The sequence below is a fragment of the Lepidochelys kempii genome, chromosome 1 (assembly GCF_965140265.1).
Source record: "Lepidochelys kempii isolate rLepKem1 chromosome 1, rLepKem1.hap2, whole genome shotgun sequence".
Taxonomy (NCBI): Eukaryota; Metazoa; Chordata; order Testudines; family Cheloniidae; genus Lepidochelys; species Lepidochelys kempii.
In genome coordinates this window covers 197,884,302-197,893,091 of record NC_133256.1, presented here as the reverse complement: position 1 = coordinate 197,893,091, position 8,790 = coordinate 197,884,302, and the positions used below count along the sequence as shown (strand labels likewise).

The 8,790-nt window shown below is 45.9% G+C and overlaps 1 non-coding gene across 1 annotated transcript; it reads left to right on the top strand.

Moving 5' to 3' along the window:
- Positions 1–4,584: 4,584 nt before the first annotated feature.
- TRNAI-AAU (transfer RNA isoleucine (anticodon AAU)) lies at positions 4,585–4,658 on the top strand. Its single transcript has one exon. It is a non-coding gene; the product is annotated as a tRNA-Ile (tRNA).
- The last annotated feature ends 4,132 nt before the right edge of the window (positions 4,659–8,790 follow it).

Here is an 8,790-nt window from a genome sequence, read left to right as displayed (position 1 = left end):
AATCAGATGTCAAGAATTATAACATTCACAAACCAGTCGGAGAACACTTCAATCTCTCTGGTCACGCGATTACAGACATGAAAGTTGCGATATTACAACAGAAAAACTTCAAATCCAGACTCCAGGGAGAGACTGTTGAATTGGAATTCATTTGCAAATTGGATACAATTAACTTAGGCTTGAATAGAGACTGGGAGTGGCTAAGTCATTATGCAAGGTAACCTATTTCCCCTTGTTCTTTCCTATCCCTCCCCCCCCCACGTTCTTGTTAAACCCTGGATTTGTGCTGGAAATGGCCCACCTTGATTATCATACACATTGTAAGGAGAGTGATCACTTTAGATAAGCTATTACCAACAGGAGAGTGGGTTTGTGTGGGGGGGGTGGGGAGAAAACCTGGATTTGTGCTGGAAATGGCCCAGCTTGATTATCATACACATTGTAAGGAGACTGATCACTTTAGATAAGCTAAAAGAAAAGGAGTACTTATGGCACCTTAGAGACTATCCAATTTATTTGAGCATAAGCTTTCGTGAGCTACAGCTCACTTCATCGGATGCATACTGTGGAAACTGCAGAAGACATTATATACACAGAGACCATGAAACAATACCTCCCCCCACCCCACTCTCCTGCTGGTAATAGGTTATCTAAAGTGATAACTCTCCTTACAATGTGTATGATAATCAAGCTGGGCCATTTCCAACACAAATCCAGGTTTTCTCACCCTCCACCCCCCCCACACACAAACTCACTCTCCTGCTGGTAATAGCCCATCCAAAGTGACCACTCTCTTTACAATATGTATGATAATCAAGGTGGGCCATTTCCAGCACAAATCCAGGTTTTCTCACTCCCCCCCGCCCCCTTTCCAAAAACCACACACACAAACTCACTTTCCTGCTGGTAATAGCTTATCCAAAGTGACCACTCTCCTTACAATGATAATAATGATAATAGATAAGCTATTACCAACAGGAGAGTGAGTTTGTTTGGGGGGAGAAAACCTGGATTTGTGGTGGAAATGGCCCATCTTGATTATCATACACATTGTAAGGAGAGTGATCACTTTACATAAGCTATTACCAGCAGGAGAGTGGGGCGGGGAGAAAACCTTTTGTAATGATAAACACCCATTTTCTCATGATTTGTGTGTATAAAAACAAACATCTTCTGTATTTTCCACAGTATGCATCCGATGAAGTGAGCTGTAGCTCACGAAAGCTTATGCTCAAATAAATTGGTTAGTCTCTAAGGTGCCACAAGTCCTCCTTTTCTCTTTGCGAATACAGACTAACATGGCTGTTACTCTGAAACCTTTTTAGCAAAGTTGGACCTGTCACTGCTGCAAAGTGTAGGGATGTGCGACCTGTGACATTGCAATATGATGAAGCGAATTCCTACAGATAGCAATTTCTCGCACCAGTGGTATGCGAGACTGCTAACTGTAGGAATCAGCTACATCAGATAGCCTTAGTGAATTCTTACTATTAGCAGTTCCTGAGAGCTGTGACGGGCTGTACCTGTTAGCCCTGTGGTGTTCTGAAAAACATTAGCTATTAGGCTAACAGAAAGTGAGATGGATTGGGTAGGAGCTAAAGATATGACAGTCTTAACTCCTTTGCTGACAAAACATGAAAATAACCTTTTCTTTACATATGTTTCTGGATGGTATACAGCTGTGGCCAGCTCAATTAGGGCCCAGCTGGCCCTGATAAGAGGGCTGTGGGCCAGAAGTTGGAGAAGTCTCACGCTAGCCTTGGAGTGAGTGGGAAGGGGAGTAAGGTACCTGAAGTGGAGCAGTGCTGGGGAAGGGTAAGGGGAGCTGGGGAGCTCCAGCCCCTTAGACCCCTAGTCTGCAGGCCTTGATGAAGGCCTTTGAAAAGGTACTGGGGCTGCAGCATGGGGATAGGCAAAGGCAGCAGGTCCTAACCCCTTGCCAATGATGGGTGGCCATTACACTGTAGTCTGCCCTAGTGAGCGGGAGCTAGATGATGACTGGCAGTAGCCACTGAGGCAAGATGGGTTGCGAGGGTAGGGGATTCCCCTGGGAGGGAAAACCCAGAATAAGGGATTACTGCGGGGGCAGCACCTCAAGGTAAAGGGCACCGGGGTCCTGCAGGTACAAGGGTGCCAGCGGCAGGCAAGATACTGGCCGGTAGGAGGCGCTCTGTACAGTGGAGAGCTAATTTCCTAGACAACCAGCAGGGGGCACTGCGCTGGTGAGTTTCGACCTCACTACAGTGCCATTGGATTAGAGGAGCTTTTGTGGCAAGAACCACCAGTAGAGCAATGTATGTGTAATATAACTATGTTAAAAACTCCCACCGTAACCTATTACTTCCCAACTCATGAGGATAAAAGAACTAACACACTGGATACCAGTAATATTATAAACTTTAACTTTTCTTTGTGGGTCAGTTGGATAAGTCTGTACAAACTAATGAAGAAAAATAACCAAATTATCCAACTGACTAAAATCACACGGGCTCAGGTTGAGACACGCAGTTTGGCTATTTTACATCAGGGATCTGAAATATAAAGAGTATTTGCACAAGCAGAACAAATTATAACACACCACTGGCCTATAACACATTGTCTGGCCTCATCCAACAGATCACATTTGAAATACAGAGACATGGTCAATATTTCTAGCCTCAGATACAAACATTACATGCATACAGGTTGGATAAACACAGTCAATAGGTCTTAAGTTTTGCAATGATATCCCACATCAGCCAACTTGCATAAAGTATATATTAGCTATGTCATATCCATATCATAAGCATATTTTCATAAAGAATGTAGAGTATAATGTCACACCCCACATGTATGTTTGCTGATCTGCAAATACTAAAGGAGCATGCACCTTTGGGTGAAAACGCTCATGAGAATAGTGCAGAGCCATGCAAGCTCCATGATTCTGTGTGAGATGGCAGACAGTGAGGAGGGCCAGGCAGGTTAATAGGTTTAGAAAAAAGGTGTAAACATTATGTATACGTTTATGTATGGGATACACGTAAAATTAGTGGATGGTTAACAATGTATTATAAGAAGTTTGATCCCATGGCCACAACCACCCCTGTCTGACCTGTTTGGTACCCAGCATACACTCAAAACCAAAGCTTCCCAAAATACAGTGGGTGGACAGTGGGATATTTATTCATGGTGCACCTCAATCTGAATCTATACAAGTGCTTCTGGTGAGTACTCTGACTGCTGAGGCAAAGAGTCCAGGAGGCATGCACACAAGTGACATGGTAACCTTAGTGACTCTATGCTGACATAACTTGAGTTAACCCACACTTAAAGTGTAGATATGGCCTTAGGTATATGAAATGTTTGGGAGAGGTAACAGGAACAGTATGAGGGTATACTAAGATTCATTCAGGTGTTTAGGCTTAAGGCATTGGAACTGGCCTTACTGCACCCTACAGGCTAAGGAACAAAGAGGCACAAAAAAAGATATAATTTCTTTATTAAAATTTCTTGACTTGGTGTATAACTCATGAATTTAGAATTCTTGTGGTTGTAAAGGTATCTTGGGGTTGTAGATGTAGATGTGTATTCATTATATTTTGAAAAGAAAAACTATGAATGGGTTGAACAAAGAATTAAATCAGTCCCTCAGGATAAGTAGATTGGCTATTAACCAAGATAATTGTCACGGAGTCCCCAGGCGATGCTCTGGAACTGCTTCCTAGGAAGCCAGTCAGGACTCTGGTGAAGTCTCTCTGTGAGCAGACTGTCTTCAGGCAAGAAGCTCACACAGCTTCCACCTTCCTGGGTCTGACCTTGGAGCGTTCAGCATCCTCTGCCCCTCCGTGCACTTCCCACAGTGAGTCCGCCCAGGCGGGGTCCTGGGGAAGCCAGGGGGTCCTGCACCCCAACTTTGCAATCAGATGTGACTCTCAGCCAGCCAGTAAAACAGAGGTTTATTAGATGACAGGAACACGGTCTAAAACCGAGCTTGTAGGTACAGAGAACAGGACCCCTCAGCCGGGTCCATTTTGGGGGGCAGTGAGCCAGACAATCGCGTCTGCATTTCACTCCATGTCCCCAGCCAGCCCCAAACTGACTCACTCTCCAGCCCCTCCTCCTCCGGGCTTTGTCCCTTTCCAGGGCCAGGAAGTCACCTGATTCCTTTGTTCTCCAACGCCTTTAGCTATCACCTTGCAGGGGGGAAGGGCTCAGGCTATCAGTTGCCAGGAGACAGAGTGTCGGCCATTTATGTACACTGGCCCTTTGCAACAATTACACCCCCTTATCCCACCACCTAGAGACTTAAGAAATGCATAGGGTGTTGTGGAAAATGAGTCACACTCTCTGTTTGGTTCAAACAGTCTGAGGCCTTTTATTGAGTACAAGCATGCAGGAAGAGAGAGTCAGAGATGGTCACGCACAGGTGCCAGCCTGATTTCTCTCTGCCCTGCCCCTGTAACACCAGTCTTATATAGGTCCATGTTCAAGCCGAACCGATGAGTAATTTTCCACCACTCAAGCATTATTAATGAATCCTTATAAGGAAAATAGAAAAACAGCTTCATAATTAGCACAGTGCTGTTGCACCTTGTCATTATGACTGGCCGGTTAGCTCAGTTGGTTAGAGCGTGGTGCTAATAACGCCAAGGTCACGGGTTCGATCCCCGTACGGGCCACACACTTTTTGGGGGAAGGGATAGCTCAGTGGTTTGAGCATTGGCCTGCTAAACCCAGGGTTGTGAGTTCAATCCTTGAGGGGGCCATTTAGGGATCTGGGGCAAAAATTGGGAATTGGTCCTGCTTTGAGCAGGGGGTTGGACTAGATGACCTCCTGAGGTCCCTTCCAACCATCATTTTGGCAAACACTGGTGTCTCAGTCCCACTGGGGTAACTGTTACCCCCTGGGCCCCTGCCTGTGCCAGGTTTTGCCCTCTAACACCCTCTGCCCATGCCTCACTCCTGGGCTTAACTCCGCCTCCTCTCCCCCTCATCCCTGATTTTCCCTTTAGCCCCTCTTCTACTGCTGCCTCCAGCTGCTTGACCCCCCAGATCAGTAAATTTCCACCCCCTGCTCAAACCCTGCTCCCCTTCCCCCCGATTTGTCCCCTTTGCCACTTTTTAACCCCTGTCAAAAGCAGTCAACAGAAGCCTACGGGTGTAAGGGCAGGGTGAAGGGCAGTGGCTTCAGCAGATGAACTGAGCATGCTCAGTACCCGCAAGTAGCACATTCCTATGCAGAGCAGTATCCTACATTACACCAGCCTGTCCTGCCCCCAGGGGTGGCTCCAGTCCTGGGCCCTGCTCTGGGCCTTGCGACCTGGTCCAGGTGTCCGCAGTTCCGCTCGGATTTGGCACATCCCGCCCTCCCCAGGGACTGCAAAGCTTCCTGGGGTCCCCAAGGCTGAGGCACCTCGCTACCACCTGGCCTTAGCATTGTCTCTACCTGCTGGCAGGGGTCTGCGCCCCATTGCCATGGGCATTGCAGGCGCTTCAAGCCTCCAGTCTCCCCTGGACTGACCAGTCCCTGTTCCGCTGGGCACCCAGAATTCACAGATCTACTGCGCCCAAAGGAGCCGCACACCCCAGCTTCCCGGTCCCGCCTCAGATCGCTGCTCTGTTTAACGCATGGCACTTACCTGTTTGTTGTGGAAACAAGTGTAGAGCAGTGGTTCTCAGACTTTTGTATGGGTGACCCCTTTCACATAGAAAGCCTCTGAGTGTGACCCCTCCTTATAAATTAAAAACACAATTTTTATATATTTAACACCATTGTAAATGCTGGAGGCAAAGCGGGGTTTGGGGTAGAGGCTGACAACTCACTACACCCCATGTAAGAACCTTGTGACCCCCCTGAGGGGTTCTGACCCCCAGTTTGAAAACCTCTGGTGTAGAGATTCCAGAAATAGCAAGTCAAAGTATCAGAAATGAAGGGTTACATGTAAAATAAACTCATAACCAGGGATCCTAGTTTTCTATGGTAAAAAACCCAAAATTTTCTCATTAAAAAAAATCCTTGTTTTTCTGATTTAATGATTTAATTGGGGATGGGTCCTGCTTTTGAGCAGGGGGTTGGACTAGATGACCTCCTGAGGTCCCTTCCAACCCTGATATTCTATGATTCTATGATTAAAATGAAATGCAGAATTTTAGTTTCCCTAGCCTCAGTATATATAGGCATCGGTAAAACATGTTTTATTGGTATATTTACAAGTTTTAAGCAAGTTTTAAGCCTACCAGTGCCATCAATCATTATAATAAAATAAAAATAATAAACTGCAATTTGTATTTTTATATAAGACCAACTACTTCTATGTATTCTGTACTTTCAGAAAATTGCAGGTTTTTTTAATTCACAAAAAAGCTGGAATGATCCAGTCACAGTGCATTGTTCTTTACTGTTGTTGATGGCCTTGCTGTTTCAGCCTCTTGTTTTCATTTATTTTCATTCAGTTTATGTTTAGCGCTTTCCATGTAATCTACAGCCTTGCTGCATACAGTACAGAACAGCACATTACAGCACATTACCATCAACGTGAAATTTGTCCTTGCCAAACTCAATGACACCGTCTTTCTGGGTGATTTTTAAAATTTAACACATCTTTTCTTAACTTTAATTACTCACATCTGGAGGTTGAAGTGAAAAATTGAGATGCATTAAAACACAAACCCCTATACGCCATTGAGTAACCCTGACAAAAGTTTGTCTCCTTGGTGAAGAATCCAAGGTGTACCTCAGTACCCCCAGTTATGCTCCCCAAATTAATTGTCTTTATTCATAAACAAGATGACCCCCCTCATTGTTTTTTTCCCCCTGCTGGTCTTCTCTCACATGAATTCACAATCTTCATTAGCATCAGGCTTAGTAATGCAACTAGTCACATTGTGAGGCATAAAATACACAATGATCAGCCAGAGACAGAAGTATCTATCTGCCTAAACAGAACTCATTTATGACCGTCTGGCAACCTGTCCTGTCCTAACTCACATACCTTCAGAACATAGCTTTCAGTATAGATACATACCTTCTTAAATATTATGCGTACATACATCTTGAAATTATTAGGATGACCAGCATGATACTGGTTGTCAGTAGAGACTTCACATGCCACCTTTAGCACAGTAGCAGACCCAGGGGATCCCTGTAAACCCCTAAGTACTCCTTATGCCCTCTGCCAATTCAAACCAAGGGGTCCCTGGGTCACAGAGACGGTGGGGCAGATACACCAAACCTGAGTGGCACTGTGACTATGCGTGCTAGGTTGCAATGCCAATCAAATTTGCCCCTTTTCCTCTCTGTCTACATCTGCAGAGGGGTGGACACACCAAACCTGAGTGGTGCTGCTGTGACAGGGGAGCAGTCTTCTACAATATACTGGGTAAACTGCATTGAATTAAGTTTAATACTTTTGCGATCCATTGCATTGCGATTGTTTATGTGTTATTGTAGGATTGTATGGAACTCATGTAGAGGAGATGTGACTAACATAAACCATGGGGAAATTACATTACAAGCTTTAATAAAACACCTTACTTGACATATTTTATAGCACAATAACATTGTTAATTCAACTGTTTTTTCCTTGGGGTTCAAGTGGCTGTGATTGTATATTGGTTAGTATTCTGTGCCGTGGCTGCAGTAACCTCAGTTTGAATCTGAATCACGGCTTTGATTTTTGGTGGGGGATCTCCTGACGCTTGCCTAGTGACTTAGCCTGATTGCGTTCATTTGCAAAGAAAGCCAGCAGCTAGTTTCTGCTTGGTAAAGGAAAGTCAATCAGGTACATCCATTAGAAAAAGAGTAACTGGGAAGAGTAACAGGAATTCTTCCTGGGCACCAACGTCCAGAAGCAGAGTATTCCATCCTGGAAACCACTGCATTTCAAATGTCCGGCCACTGAGTGTTGAAAGGAAGGATCTGCGGGCCTGAGAAGCTGCGGCCCTCAAGAGTTGCTTCCAAAGCCAAAGGGGCCATGGGTGAGTTTGTGATGGTGTGAATTTGAGGAATGTCTAAAGTGTGGAAGGGGGAGGGAAGAAAGAATCAGTTGTAAGAGGAAGAAGGTGCTGAGCAGCCCTTCAGTGAGGGCAAAGTCCCAGGCAGGTGTTGTGGGAAGAGCTGTGTAGCCCCCAAAGGCAGCCCGCTGGGCAAGGACATGTAAGGAGGGCCAGGGCTTTTCCCAGGGCTGTTGCTGCAGCCAAAGCCTTTAGAAAGGAAAAGAGAGCAAGGGGTGTTGTTGCTTGGTGGGGCCTGTGTGGTGTAAGCTGGTCATAGCTGGTGTCTTGGGGCTCCATGCAGTGCAAGGCTATGCTCTGTTCTTTGCTGGTATAGTGGTGAGTATCCCTATCTGTCATATGAGAGACTGGGGTTTGATTTCCCCAGTGGGGAGAGCAGTGCCTTCTGAAGGGGGGAGAAAGAAATGCTTTGCTCAGCCACCACGTTTCTTCCTTTTATGGTGACTTTCGTTCTTGCCCCACAGTGCTGATTTTAATCTCCATAGAGACAATTAGCCCCCAAGACCACCCCTGCCTGCTTGCCCTAGCAAAAGCCTGTACATCGCCTTCCGCCACTGGGCCCAGCTTCAAGACCTGCACGTTGGGGCACGTTTCAGAGTCGCAAAGGGAAATACTCTGGCCAAGGACAATTGCCCAGTCAAACTGCGTGGCAGCTGGTCAAGGGGCGAGGAAGAGAGAAAAGCAGACAGGCATCAGGCTGGCCTCCTGTCTTTTTTCCTTTTGTTATGACTTTAACTGTGACCGTAATGGGGAGACTTGAGAAATACCTGTGCCGTAGGTGGCTGCCCCAGAAGTGCA